Here is a 13,744-nt window from a genome sequence, read left to right as displayed (position 1 = left end):
ACTAAAAGCCTTATTTTTCGCAAAAAATCAATAAATCGTGAAAAAGCAATCAATAGGGAAAATTTTTAATCCCTCTTTTACAGAAAAAGTCTCAAAGCAAAAGCAAGAAATTTGTATGTTCCTTTGTATTTATCACGACTGAACCTGCTTGTTAATATATACTCTAAGCAATATATTTATTTTGAAAAATCGTTCAATAAAATAAATGTGTGCAAGAAACAATGCATAATAAATCCTCGAACTGAATGAAACAATTCAACTTTAAGAATTAATGTTAACAGAAGTAAAATTTCGTTTGAATTTTAATAAGCTTTAGCAGTTTTCAGTTTTGTATTCATTTGTCTTAAATTTCCATTGTTTCTTGGGTTACCGTAAGTTATTTTAATGCACAGCAATAATTTCATTTTGATGTAGTGCATCAACGCTCATTGTTGAAATCATCGTTTTCATTGGAAGTTTGAAGCAAAAGCTCTAAAAATCTACATCCGTACAACAACAACGACAGTTTTCTAAATAGAAGTAAAGGTAAGTGAAACACGAAAGCCAAAAAAAAAAAAAAAAAATCCACAATTTAATTAGTGAATGAGAAAAACAAAAGCCTACTAGTGCAATAAAGTGTCAAAATGACGACATCATTTCAGTTAAAAACACTCAGAAACACTACCGACATGATTTTAAAAAAATAAATAAATAAAAAAGAAAATTAATTTGAATTTTGACATCTTGAATTCAAATTATGTTTTTCGCAATCACGAGTGTGTGTGTGCATGTAGGCATGTGTGTTTGTGTCCAGGCATGAGCGTAAGGGTAGTTGTGTGTATGTGTGTTTGTGTGTGTGTGGGGGGGGCATCTGTGGGTGTGTGTATGTGTAGGTGTATGTATGTATGTATGCGTGTGTGTGTATGTGTTTGTGTGTGTAGGTGTATATACATATATATGTGTGTGTGTGTAGGTGTGTGTATATACGCGTGTGTGTGTTGGATATGGACGCAACCACGAGACGGCTTTCGCTAAAGAAGCAGCATCGTGAGGAGCCGGTCGACGGTGATGCTGCAGAGGGTGCTGGCGGGAAAATAAAATCATAGGAACGCCAAAAACAGTCAAATAAAATCAATAAGCAATCGTGATTGCTCAAAAAAAAAAAAAAAAAAAAAAGAAAAATCACGACTTTCCATAAAAGTCCGGAATGTATGCCAATGTAAAAATACGATTCAATGGAAAAGAGTTTTATGATCCTTCCAAAAAAACTGACTAGTAAGCAACAAAACACATTCTGGCGTTAACTTGTGATTTAGCTTTACTCTCCAACTGCTTCCGCAGCTTTTTTTTTCCTTCGGCTAGAAGTTAAAAAAAAGTATACATCTCCCTTTCAGCAGGGATAAAAGAGAACCGAGCAGAAGTCCCAAACTTACCCTGCGGGATAACTATCCGTTAGTTTTCTTGCTGGATGCGTTTGGGCGCAAAATAAATGTCGGCGAATAAATTCTAGAATTTTTTGTTCTAGTATATATGTTCCATATTCAACAGTTGACTTTTGCAATGTTTAAAAGGTTTCTGAATGCAGTATACAAAGATTTTTTCAGATGAAAGAGAATTTTTCCTTTAAATGTCACATAAAAGAAAAGGATATATGTTTCGGAGATGAGCTTGTCCTTATTTTAAATGAAATTGAAATTATGCATGTTTATATCTCGCATTAGCCAAGATAACTTCAATGAGTCAAATGCAAATATTTTCAAATTAAATTTCACTTTTTTTTAAAATTCCGATCTAAATGCAATGCATGTATACATTTTTATGTGTTATCGACAAATTCAAGTAAAGTTTTATTTTTATGTTGTTTGATGCCTATTAAAACTACGAAAGAGAAATTTTTATTATATAACTATAAAGATATATACATAACATAAAATATGTTCGCTTAGCCATTAGAAAGTTTGTTATGATTGTTTAAGAAGACTGAAAATCAATCAGTTTTGATCTGAACGTTAACTTACCTAGACTTCAAAACTCTACACACGATCTTAGCAACAAAGCTATGAAATGAAAAGTTTTTAAACACAATTTCACTAGGCAAGTAAGCACAGACGCAGAGTTTAGGCGGGGTCGCATTACAGCAATCCCCTAACTTACTTTGAGGTAAGAAGGAAAAATTGTTTTAAAGCATTCTTTCAAATGTAAATCAATTTATTTATAGAAGGAAAAATTCAAAAAATACTAATTACAAGTTCAAAATTTTAATTAACTGTGCTATTCCTCCTCCTTCCCAAATCGTAAGCTATTTAATTCATTTTGCATTTTTTTAAAATTCCAGATTTAACTTTCTGGATCAAAAATTCGCACATTTCCTTTTTGATTCTAGAGAGAGAACTAGAGTACAATAGTTTAACACCTTGGCTAGAGAAGACGTGGCTAGAGAATAGACTAACGCCGGGGCTAGATTTGAGGGGATCTTTATTTATCAAATCAAGGAATCAATCTGTCTGTCACTTAAATCCTGAGAATATCACCATTGAACAGAATAGTTGGAATATCTTTACCCTCCAGAGAGAATACTCGATCCGCTCGGTTTGATATTAACTAGGGATTGCAATACCGGACCAAAAATTTAATACCGGCGTTTAAAATTCCTCAAAAATTGCTTGAAAACATATTGTTTCGTTTGCCACATTTCATAATTTTGTACAAAAATTGTATTATCATGAAAAAGTATTGTAAACGAATATAAAATGAAGGGACAAATGTGTCATAATAAAAAATCAATACTAGTAAAAAACAGTTGAAACTACTCTTTCTGAATTCACGCAGATCGGTGGTACTGTTAACAATGCGTGATACACCTCCTCTAATTTAATTGCCTAAAAGTATTTTATCTTCAAAAAAATTCTGTCTGTTGCATGTCATTTTTGGATAAACCCTTTTGTGTGTGTGTGCTTCTTTCGTATGGTGCGAAAAGTCAGTTGAAATTCCTTTCCTGATTGAAGATACTTTTCCAAAATTAAAATCATTTTCTCTTGAACAGGAGGGGTTTGTGTTTACTTTTTATTTGTCCTTTGGTTTGAAATTTACGTTAAACTTGACTAATTTGATCTTGTTGGTTTTTCTTATTCGTTTTAGCTCTCTTTTCAAAATTCTTTGCAATCATAATTATGTAAATATAGTGGCTCCTAAAAGTGTTCGCACACTTACTACTTTCAATGAAATAGGCCCCTATTTATTGGTTAGAATTAATATTTAAAAATAGGTATTTAATTATACGATCTATGATCAAGTTTTAACAAAACTACATGAAAAATGTTTTAAAAATATTAAAACTTAATTTTTTAAAAATCAAAAACCAAAAATTGCCGGAAATTTTATCTCACAAATGTCTTCGTACACTTTACAAATTTTACATATATTATTGAATAATCTAACGTTTTATTAATTTATTATTTATTAGAATATAATGCAATATCAACAACACCTTTTAAACGTCTGGGAATATATTTCATCCTTTTTTTTGCGTAATTTCAGAGTAAGTGTTCAACCATACTTCGAGTCTTACTATCTGAATCTATTTTCGTTTCAAAGCTGTATTTTCGTAATCTAGCCTCCAGATATCTCTAAATATGTTACATTAAGTTCAAATCTGGAGATTACGGGAGCATTTTTTAAACTTTAGGACAATTTTCGAGGCACTAGACGCAAATGTTGAAAACCGTGTGCTTCTTATCGTTATCTTGATAAAAACCAAAGTTGTTTCCGATAACAAATTTTTTGGCTGAGAGTTTAAAATTGGTTTTTAAAATATTTAAATGAACAGCATGATTCATTATTTCATCAAAAAATTCCAAACTACCAAGTCCTGATGCTGATATGCACCCTCACACAAGAACACCTCCACCGTCCTGCTTAGCTGATCCAACTAAGTTCTTAAGATTAAGTTCCTAATTTTTTCTTCTGTTTACAATTATACAACAATTTTACCAAAAATATTGAATTCATTTTTAGCTGTAAGCAAGACGTAACTCCAAAACGTTTTAAACTTATTTATCATTGATTTTACGACGAAAAGCGTAAGCTTTCTGTTTCTCGCACGACCAAGAAAATTTCTGCTGGAAGAGGTCACATTTAATCCAGCTAATCAGAAAACTTGGCGAACAGTTTTAGGTGGAAATTAAATTTAAAATTTTTCATTTAACTCTGCAGAAACTTTTACAGCTCTCAAATGTAAATTTTTCATAATTTTTTTAACTTTAAATCTCCAACCACGCTTTTTCAACTTTGCCGGTTGACCTTTTCTTACCTTGTTTTCGGTCCGATTATTTTCTTTAAAGCATTTTATCAAGCACTTTACCATAGAATGGAATAAATTAACTAATTTAGAGACATTTCAAACCAATTTACCGCTACTGTGAGGAAAAAATTCAAATTTCGAATGGTATTTGTTGTGTTTTACGAATACCAGCCATTTTAAAGTAATAAGAATAACATTAAGGAATAAATAAACAAAAAATTAAAGCCAAATGACTTTTAAGGGTCAACACAATGCAAGAAAAAATTAAAAAAAACGACATATGATAATTTTAATCATGAATTTATTCGAAAATATTTGAGTGTACGATAACTTTTGTGGCGTGTTATTTCTCAGTATCTTCGTTTTTTGACACATTTCAAAAAGAAGATCCGTCAATATTTTGAAAGAAGTACAGGGTTGAATTTAGAATGACATAGGAACGATGTGAAAAAATATTGGACTTCATATTCGAATTCAGTTTCGCGTTATTTTGGTTTTACTAAAAAAAAATTCAAAGTGTACGAATACTTTTGGGAGCCACTGTATCTGAAAATATCTTTGAATTCGTGGAACATATTTATTCTTTTCCTCTATTCAATTTTCAATTAAATATATAATTTCTAAGTATTATCTTAACAAGTATGAAGCTAAATAGCGAGACGGCACAAAAAACCAAAACTGGTGCAAACAAATTGCCATTTGTAATGCTAACAAGAAACATTTTTTGTCAAATTTTAGTACAGTTGAGACAAATATTAGTGAAAAAAAATCATAAAGCATTCCTGCAATTGATAGTTTGAATAAATTGTTCATCGGACAAAGCGGGGAGGGGGGATTCAAAATTACACTCGAAATTAACTTTTCAGAAAGGAAAATGAGCGATCAGGGAAATTGAAAAATAAATACATGGTGCACATAATACTTTTGTTTAATAACATTCTATTAGTTCATGCTTTTGAAGCTAAGTTTTTACATCAATAGATTGATTTCGGTTCTGTATCATGGAAATAAATGCACATTTAAAATATAAGTAGATATTTAATAAGTTAAATTGAAAATTCTTGAATCAAAACTATTTATTATTTTCAGCTAATACCGAAAATACCGGTATTTTCCTCAACAAATACCGGTATTACAAAATTGCAAAATTTCTCGTAATACCGGTATTTGGTATACCGGTATTGCAATTCCTAATATTAACCAATCCGACTATATCTTTTTATGCTGAGATATATTACTAAATATAGAGAAAATTAGGGTAACTACAGGTTTATTTAATTTTTCTCATCCAGACATATAGAGGTAAATCATTGTATAAAGAACTAGTTTAACTCCTGCTAATTAGTTGCACGGGAGTGTGGAGTGTTACAAAAACTATGGTGATTCATTTGTTTAGCCATTTATTCAATTTCTTAAGTGTTATTTTTGAGAGAACCGAAGTTCGTGTCAATAAATTTAACTTTACATTTTTATAAGGCAATTACTGTCCAACCACGGATTGTATGGAATTTTCAAACGTCCAAATAAGACGGATCTATCTGAATGAGGGGGAAAAGTAAAAATTTGATGCGCGTATTCCGTTTATTTGAATGAGACTCTGCTTCTGCAAAAGCTGGCATCACTAAAAAACAATGGATTCGTTCATTTCCGGCTGTAAAACGGATGTTTGTCTTTCCATACAATCCGTGGTCAGACAGTATAACAGTAGTTTTTACCTCTTTAATGCTCTTGTTATTTCCTCGCTCACTGTTTAGTGGATTCAGTGTTAGTTGGATTCTGACTGCAAAATTAATATTTATATCCCAATTTTTTTTTTTACCTCCTCAGCATATGCATTCCTCATATTCTGAATAAAACATGTTCTACTTTTAACATATTTACTCATTGAGTTGCTAACTTCTGATTTTAACCTCAACTGCTCAATGACTGAAATTACTATTGACATTGACTTTCTGTACTAGAAATTCACTGAGGAAACTAAAATGATTTTTTCTAGAAAAAAATTGTTAAGTTCACCATGCTTTAGGTTATTACATTCAATGACCAACGATGGCTTTTGATGACCCTGAGCATAAAATTAATGTGCAAACTCCTCCTTTGCCGCTTGTATTATGTAGCTGGTGTATTTTGATTCCTTTGTGTTATTGCAAGCTAAATTTGGTGATGTCTTACATTACAATATATTTTATAACATAAGTAGCAAAAATACATATAAGTTGAAGTGATATGTGTAATAAATATGTATCACACCTTAAGATGTTGTCAATTTTTTCCTCATTTCAATTAGAAGTAAATATGCAAAAAAAAAAAAAAAAAAACACATAGCTTTTTAATGTAATAATAGTGCTAAGCCTGGAGTGACTTCGGAATTTGTCAAATAGATCAACATTTTATAGAGAAATTAAAAAAAAAAAAGGCTTTAATGACAACTCGATTTAAAAAAAAAGAGTTATTGCTTTGGTGCCTCCTGATTTTTGATTCCCTGAGCCCTTGTCCCATGTGTTCAGACCTTAATCCTGGCCTGATTGTAGAACAAAAACTTTAAAAAGTTTTGTTTTCCAGTTTATTACTTTTTCCCAGTTTTGCTTTTATTTTCAATCAAATTTATGTTAACTGTTCCTAATTCAATTCAATTCAATTCATTTTATTTCAATCAGGGTAATATTTTTTTACAAAAAAGGCATTTCACAGATAAAATAACAGAAATAATATTGCAAACAGCAGTATAATTCACCCTCTCTATTTGAAAATCCCTGATTGAGTAGGTGGGAGTAAAGGCTATAACAGTAACCTGACTAGCTCCCACTACTCAGAAAAGAACTAATGATGCACACATTGACATTCTTTGGTACATACATAAAAAGCCAATCTTAATGGGTAAAACTAAACAATATCTCAAATTTATGTAAATAAACAAAGTGTTAACGAGTTAAACGAGCTCAAGAATGCATCCAACTCATAAAATTCTTTTAATATGAATCCTACAAAATTAGCTATGCAGTACGCGTTGAAAAAAGATTAATACAGTTTTCAAAAAGGACGTATGCATGTTTTATTTACTACTTGGAAATAAGCAAAGAAGCAAGTTTAGAAGATGCAGAGCAAGCAGGAACTGACGTTCCAAATTCATTCCCCACACAAATTCATTAGCTTTAAATAGACTTGCCTCCTAAGGATTCTCAGAGAGAAAAACGTTTAATGCACGCATAAATTAGAAAAGGACTGGAGAATTATTATCGGTTTAGTTCAGTGGTCTTCAAATAGGGTTTTGTTTTGAGTGACATTCGTCCCAAATTTCAGGATGGTCCCTACTTTGCATGGAAAAATATACAGAGTAGGCTCTTTAAATTCAAAATATTTACGCAGATTGTAAAATTATAATTGCCAGAAGTTCTATTATTTGCTGTGAGAAATGGCTAAGAGGCTCATGAAAAGAGAAAAATGAATTAAAAATTTATTTTGTTCTAATGTTGAAGTTCTATAAATATGAAGAATCTATGGTGTGTCGATTATCCTGATTATGGAATTGAAAATACCAACCTATTCTTTGAACAATCAAAGAGAGTTGCACATCATTCGGAAGTACAATTTCAAAAAACCACTCTAATTTTTAAAACCTTTTTAATTTTTTATAATTTGTTTAAAATTATGTATTAAATAAATAAAAATCACGACTTCAAATTACGTTGTTTATCTCTTTGTTTAGGTTCTTTTTGAATTTTATGGCACTAATATAATTTCTTCTCTCAAATACATGGACCATGATTGTCCGCTATCATGTGTATAACATGTATTAACATTTTACATAAACTCATTCTTTTACAAAAAATGTTTTGAAAAAAAAAAAAAAAATCGGGAGGAAAAATATTCCCTCCCCCCTCTAATACGATCTTTTTTTGCGTCTACAACCCTATTTCCGTAGAACTCAGGGATCCTGTGGTATTTCTAGGGGGTTCAGAGAGTTCTAAAAAAGAAAACTCAAATTCAAGACATTTATTGACTACATTTTACCAATTAAGAGATACCTAAGAATGAAAATAAAGTGTTATAGTAAATAATCTAACAAAACTTTTTTTTTTTAAATTGCATAACACATCTGGAATACGAGTTGACAATACAGGATGTCCGAAAAAACCTTGACGCGTCTTTAAAAAAAAATACGTATAGAAAAGCAACAAATTGGGTTCTTTTTATCGTTTTTCAAAATTATTATTTTTCTAAAAGAACATAATCAAAAAAATTGGGTAATTTTTTTTTTTTCCTGATTTTGTCTATTTTTTTTGCTCTTAAAAAATATTTTTAAACGACATTCAGCCGTTGTTTTCGTTTTCGCTACTGACGTCACAAGTGAGCAAATCGCTAGGGTTACCATAATAAAGTTTCAGGAAGCTGCCAAACTTTGCTAAATGAATATTTAATATAACTAACAATTCTCGTTCGGTTAATAAATCGCTCGCAGTGAAAAAGTTCATTAAAAGACAATATCTTGCCAGAAAAGAAAACCACGCGCTCCGGTTCAAGATGGCTTTCACCATATGTGACGTCACACAATGAAATATTTCAGTTTAAAAATAAGACATTTTAAAAAATTAATGAAAAAAGAAATGATCGAAAAACAAAAATGTTTTCTGGGTCCATGTGTGTGTGCGTGCGTGTGTGTGTGTGTGTGTGTGTGTGTAGTTTTTTTTTTTTTAAATCAATATCAGTGACTAAAAGTAGTACTTTTGACTGAAGGAAACATCCCCATTGTTGTAGGAATGTACAAGGTTGGAGCCATAATACTTTAGAGGTTCTAGATTTTTTTTTATGAAATCATTAAAAAATATATAAAAAAAGAAAAAAATAGTGTAATTATACTAGGTAATCGCTTAATGGTCACGGTAAGAAAATCAAACGTCACGTGCAATGTTTCATCATGTTATTAAATAGAAAGCAGTACCTTTCCAAGCAGTGTTCTGATCAACATATAGTGCACCTATTGAACTCCGGTAATGAAAGGTATTACTTTCGGTTTTATAAAATTATTAAACACTTCTCATGAAACATGAAATACACCGCCAGCCCAGTCATTCCAGCCGAGTTCTGCAGTTTGTTTGGCACTCTTGTCTTCGTTAAGAGGTTTTCCACCTCCAGCTCAGTCACTTCCTATGCCGGGCTGATGAGTGATAATAAGCTTGAAACTGCAGTCCTCGGCTGGAATGACTGAGTTGGCGGTGTATTTCATGTATTTCTACCTTAGCCCTGGGTGTAGGGCGGTAACTTACTGAAAATACCTCTCATGATGTTTGTTTTTCTTAGTGTAACGATATTGCGATTAGCAATAATTACACTTTTATCTTTTTGTTTCAGTTATTTATTTATTTTTGATGTCATGAAAATGTCTTTAATCTGTGAAGTATTATGGCGCAAACCGCATGTTCCGATGACGATTTGTTCTTTCTCTATGAATTTTAAAAGTGTGTCTAGGACTTTTTGGACATCCTGTATTTTAGATTTCTTTTAACCTGCAACTTTTATTGAACCACAATAAAATATCTGTTTTTGCAGGAAATATATATATATATATATATACACATTTATATATATATACATTAAATATATATATATATATTTTTAAACTTCCTTTTGTATTCGCGAAAAAAATTTCACCCAAAAATCGGCCTTAATTTCCATTTTGCTCAACCCCGAATAAATGTTCAGTTTATTTTTCAACTCGACCACACGTGGATATATGCCTAGGAAAGTACAGACACCCGAAATATCCATTTTGACATTTCCCGAGTTAATTACAACGACTTCTCTCGTGACGTCCGTACGTACGTATGTATGTATGTGCGTATATGCGTATAAGCAGATGTGCTTATGTGCGTATGTATGTCGCATAACTCAAGAACGGTAAGTCCTAGAAAGTTGAAATTCGGTATGTAGACTCCTAGTGGGGTCTAACTGTGCACCTCCCTTTTTGGTTGCATTCAGATGCTCCAAAGGGAGTCTTTTGCCCCTTTTTGGGGGTAAATCATTGTTAATTTCGATGTAAACTCAAGTGGTGCTATAATTTGGCAGACACTTGGCGATATATCGCCAGTCTTTTGGTCGCCAACTTGGTGACAAATTTGGCGATTTTCTTTTAATTTTTTTAATCTGGTTTCAATTTGGCCACTGTTGGTGATATTTAGAAAGTAAACTATTGAATCACAGTAAAACTGCCAATAATGAGAAAATGACATTGAATTGGAGTAAAAGGAAGTCATGTGTGCACACATCAGTTTGTTTAACCAGGTTTTCTAATTTAATGTTCTGAGGAAAAAAAAGCATAAAATGGATATGAAAGTGATGTCATTTATTTTAAAATCAGTAGTTTTTGAAAGATAAAATACTGCATGAAAATTACATTTTAGAAGTGTCATTCCTTAGTCATTAAAATTAGAAAAACGTTATTGAAACTAAGACGCATTTTTTTGGTCGCAGTTATGAAAGAAGACAATTTTTCTGCTTCTTTAAATTGCAACTGTAGAACTTGCAATTGAGTTTAAAATAATAAATTGCTGTAACAATAAAATAATGGAAAAAATGATATAAAATGGAACCAGAAAAAAAAAAAAGGTTTTAAAAAGAAAATGAAAAATGTTACCACTTTGAATAGGGGATCTCAACAAGTTGTAGCATTTTTTCAATTAAGAAATGCAATTGATCATAAATGAAATAACGAACAATAGGAAAATACTCAAGCGAAGAAAATGAAAAAAAAAAAAAAAAAAAAAAACGCCTATATCCTACTAACGGAATAAAAATTTCTTAAAATCCTTTTATCGTACTCTAAGAAAACATGCTTAAATTAATATAAAATAAAGATAACGGAAATTACCTTAACTTTACGAATCACTTTAAATGTGCAATTAGCAAAATTAGGAAACAGTTTTGGTAGTTAATTAAAGAAAATTTAAATCCTTAAGCAACACATTTTTGAATTTTGCAAAAAAATATAAATAAGAAAATGCAAGCGGCTAATACAAATGAAAAATAGTTCATTCCTAATAAAATTTAAAGAAAGAAAAGAGAGACACGAAAGCTAGCTGAGGATATTTATTTAAAGCTTCTGAATTTCTATATTAAATCTCCCATTTCAATTACATTGAATTCAAAGATGAAGTAATACAATTTTGTAAGCTTAATGAATTCTGTATACTTATACATCGCAATAGAATTTATATACAATACGAAGTTCAAAGTAAATAAGCCTGTTAGAATTGGTTATAAGACACCAGATACCTTTTAATAATGATTCATTTATTTTATTTGCCAATTATTTCGACTGAAATTCTAAATTGTTCTGAGAATTCATAAAATACAGATTCTTGCATTTTTCCTCGGAAAACTTTATATTAGGACTTGAATTAAATTTTACTTTATTATAATTATACTTTAAAATAGCCGTACCTTTAGTCTTTGCGTTTAAAAACTTTTGAGCAAAAATTTACCTCTAACAAAACTTAATAAGTGTTAAATAGGAACTTTGTGCTGAAACAAAAGCTGAGGGGTATTTCGAAAAATTGATCAGAATTTTGTAAATTAATTGCTTAAAGGAATAAATGATGTTCCGTTTAAAATAAAAGTTAAATCTTTCTAGATATTATTTTATTCCTTCCGATGTAGGGAAGACTTGGGAGGAATGGGACAGTTTTAGAAAACTAAAATATTTACAAATTTACAAGTTTAGACTTCTCAGGAGTACAGCATTTAAATATCTAGGGGAAGGTGGCCCAAAGCGGGTAGGTTTTAGACGAACGCTCGAAAATTGTAGATTTTTGTCGCAACAGTTTCGGTTTTATTTCCAGCAGGAATCTTGAGCAATTTTGTATGTAAAAAATTTTGATTATTATCCATGTAATATAAAATTAATCTAAAGTGACTATTTTCAATAGTTTTCATAAAATACGCAATTCAATTCGGGTCATTCTTTTTGAAACACCCTGACATTAATTTTTGTTCCAAGAATATTAGTGCATAAAGTGTTAATGGAAAATGTATTGAAAAAACAATGTTAATTGTTTTTGAAAAACCTTGATTCTTCTTTTGAACTTGGGAGAAAAGCTTCCCAATCAATTGATGCAATTAAGCTTCGCTAACATTTTTGAATGGTTATTAAATACGAAGCTATCGGAGTTTTAGGGAAAATGAGTCAATCCAACTCCAACTCTGACTCCTGGAATTCAAAAACCTTTGTTTCCGACTCCGAATTTTTTACCTCAAAATCAGTCGTACTCCGACTCTGACTCCGCAGCTCTGGCAGCGTTGCGGGATGGGAAGCCAAATGACCAGTTCGGATTCCGACTCAGACTTATGGAATTTTAAAGCTTTCGACTCCCGACTCTATAGCCCTCATTAAAGGCCGACGATTGCCCTAATTAATTTAGTCGACGATTTAACAAAACTGAAATTTCGTTTAGCGGAATAAATTTACAAAGTTATTGGTTTCTATTTATCTATAGAAAAAAATGATATTAAACAAGGCTTATAACTACATCCCAAATGCAAGCTAACTTGTCTGAAATAAAACAGGAGCAAAAAATGTAAAGCTGCAGGTGGCAGCAGAAAATGCTGCCAAGTTTTGACTCATCACAAACAGTTTTCTCCCTCTTGATCTTTTTGTTTCTCTCCGTTCCTCTGACAATCGGATTCTCACAATGCCAAAGGAATAGATCCCGTGACCACGTGACCTTGTGCCTTTTCAGTTGCTTTGAGTTGTGATTTCTGGTGCTTCGGGTTTCTCCGCTGGTTAAGAGATTTGGGGAGTGCGAGATAATAGAGATTATTGATATTTTGGGAGAGAGACCGTTTTGAGGTATGTACTGGTTTTCTTATTTTCATGTTTCGTTGTTGTCCGTTTGATTGACTGTTACCTGAAAAAACAAAATCTCTCCATTTGAATAAAGTGAACATTATTCGATCAACAGCTTTTCCAGCCGATGTCATGTTTTGAAGTCGGCGAATGGAGCAAATTACAGTGTTAGAAATAATAATAATGATAATAATAATATTTGCTTTGTGTTGTGATTTCTGGTACTTTGGGTTTATCCGCTGATCTTTGGGAAAGATACTGCTTTGAGGTACGTACTCGTTTTTTTGATTTATTGCTTCATTGCTGTATTCCGTTTGATCGATTTGTTTCTGAAAAAAAAAAAAAAAATCTGTGCAGGTGTGAATAAAAAAGTCTTTTATTTGATCCACAGATTTTTCAATGAATGTTGTGCTTAGAGCTCAACCAATTGAGCAATATTACACTGATAGAAATATTTCCAGCAAAGTCACATAATTATTAATTTTCCTCGACATTTTTGGTTCGATAAATTATTCTTGGCTGTTCGAGCAATCAAAGAATTATTGCCATGCAAGGGTATCATTGATTAGTAGAAGCATTTTTTGAGAAACACTGTAATCAGTCAACCTTGTGTTTGGTTAATAAGC

General features: G+C 31.4%; 1 protein-coding gene across 1 annotated transcript in view; it reads left to right on the top strand.

Moving 5' to 3' along the window:
* Positions 1–12,982: 12,982 nt before the first annotated feature.
* Positions 12,983–13,744, top strand: part of LOC129235110 (PDZ and LIM domain protein Zasp-like) — a 111,533-nt gene continuing 110,771 nt past the window's right edge. Inside the window, exon 1 of the mRNA XM_054868798.1 lies at positions 12,983–13,121. The gene's annotated coding sequence lies outside the window, so the exon portion shown is untranslated. The remainder of the gene's footprint in view (positions 13,122–13,744) is intronic.

Source organism: Uloborus diversus, chromosome 2, assembly GCF_026930045.1.
Source record: "Uloborus diversus isolate 005 chromosome 2, Udiv.v.3.1, whole genome shotgun sequence".
NCBI lineage: Eukaryota > Metazoa > Arthropoda > Arachnida > Araneae > Uloboridae > Uloborus > Uloborus diversus.
This window is presented reverse-complemented; position numbering and strand designations above follow the sequence as displayed.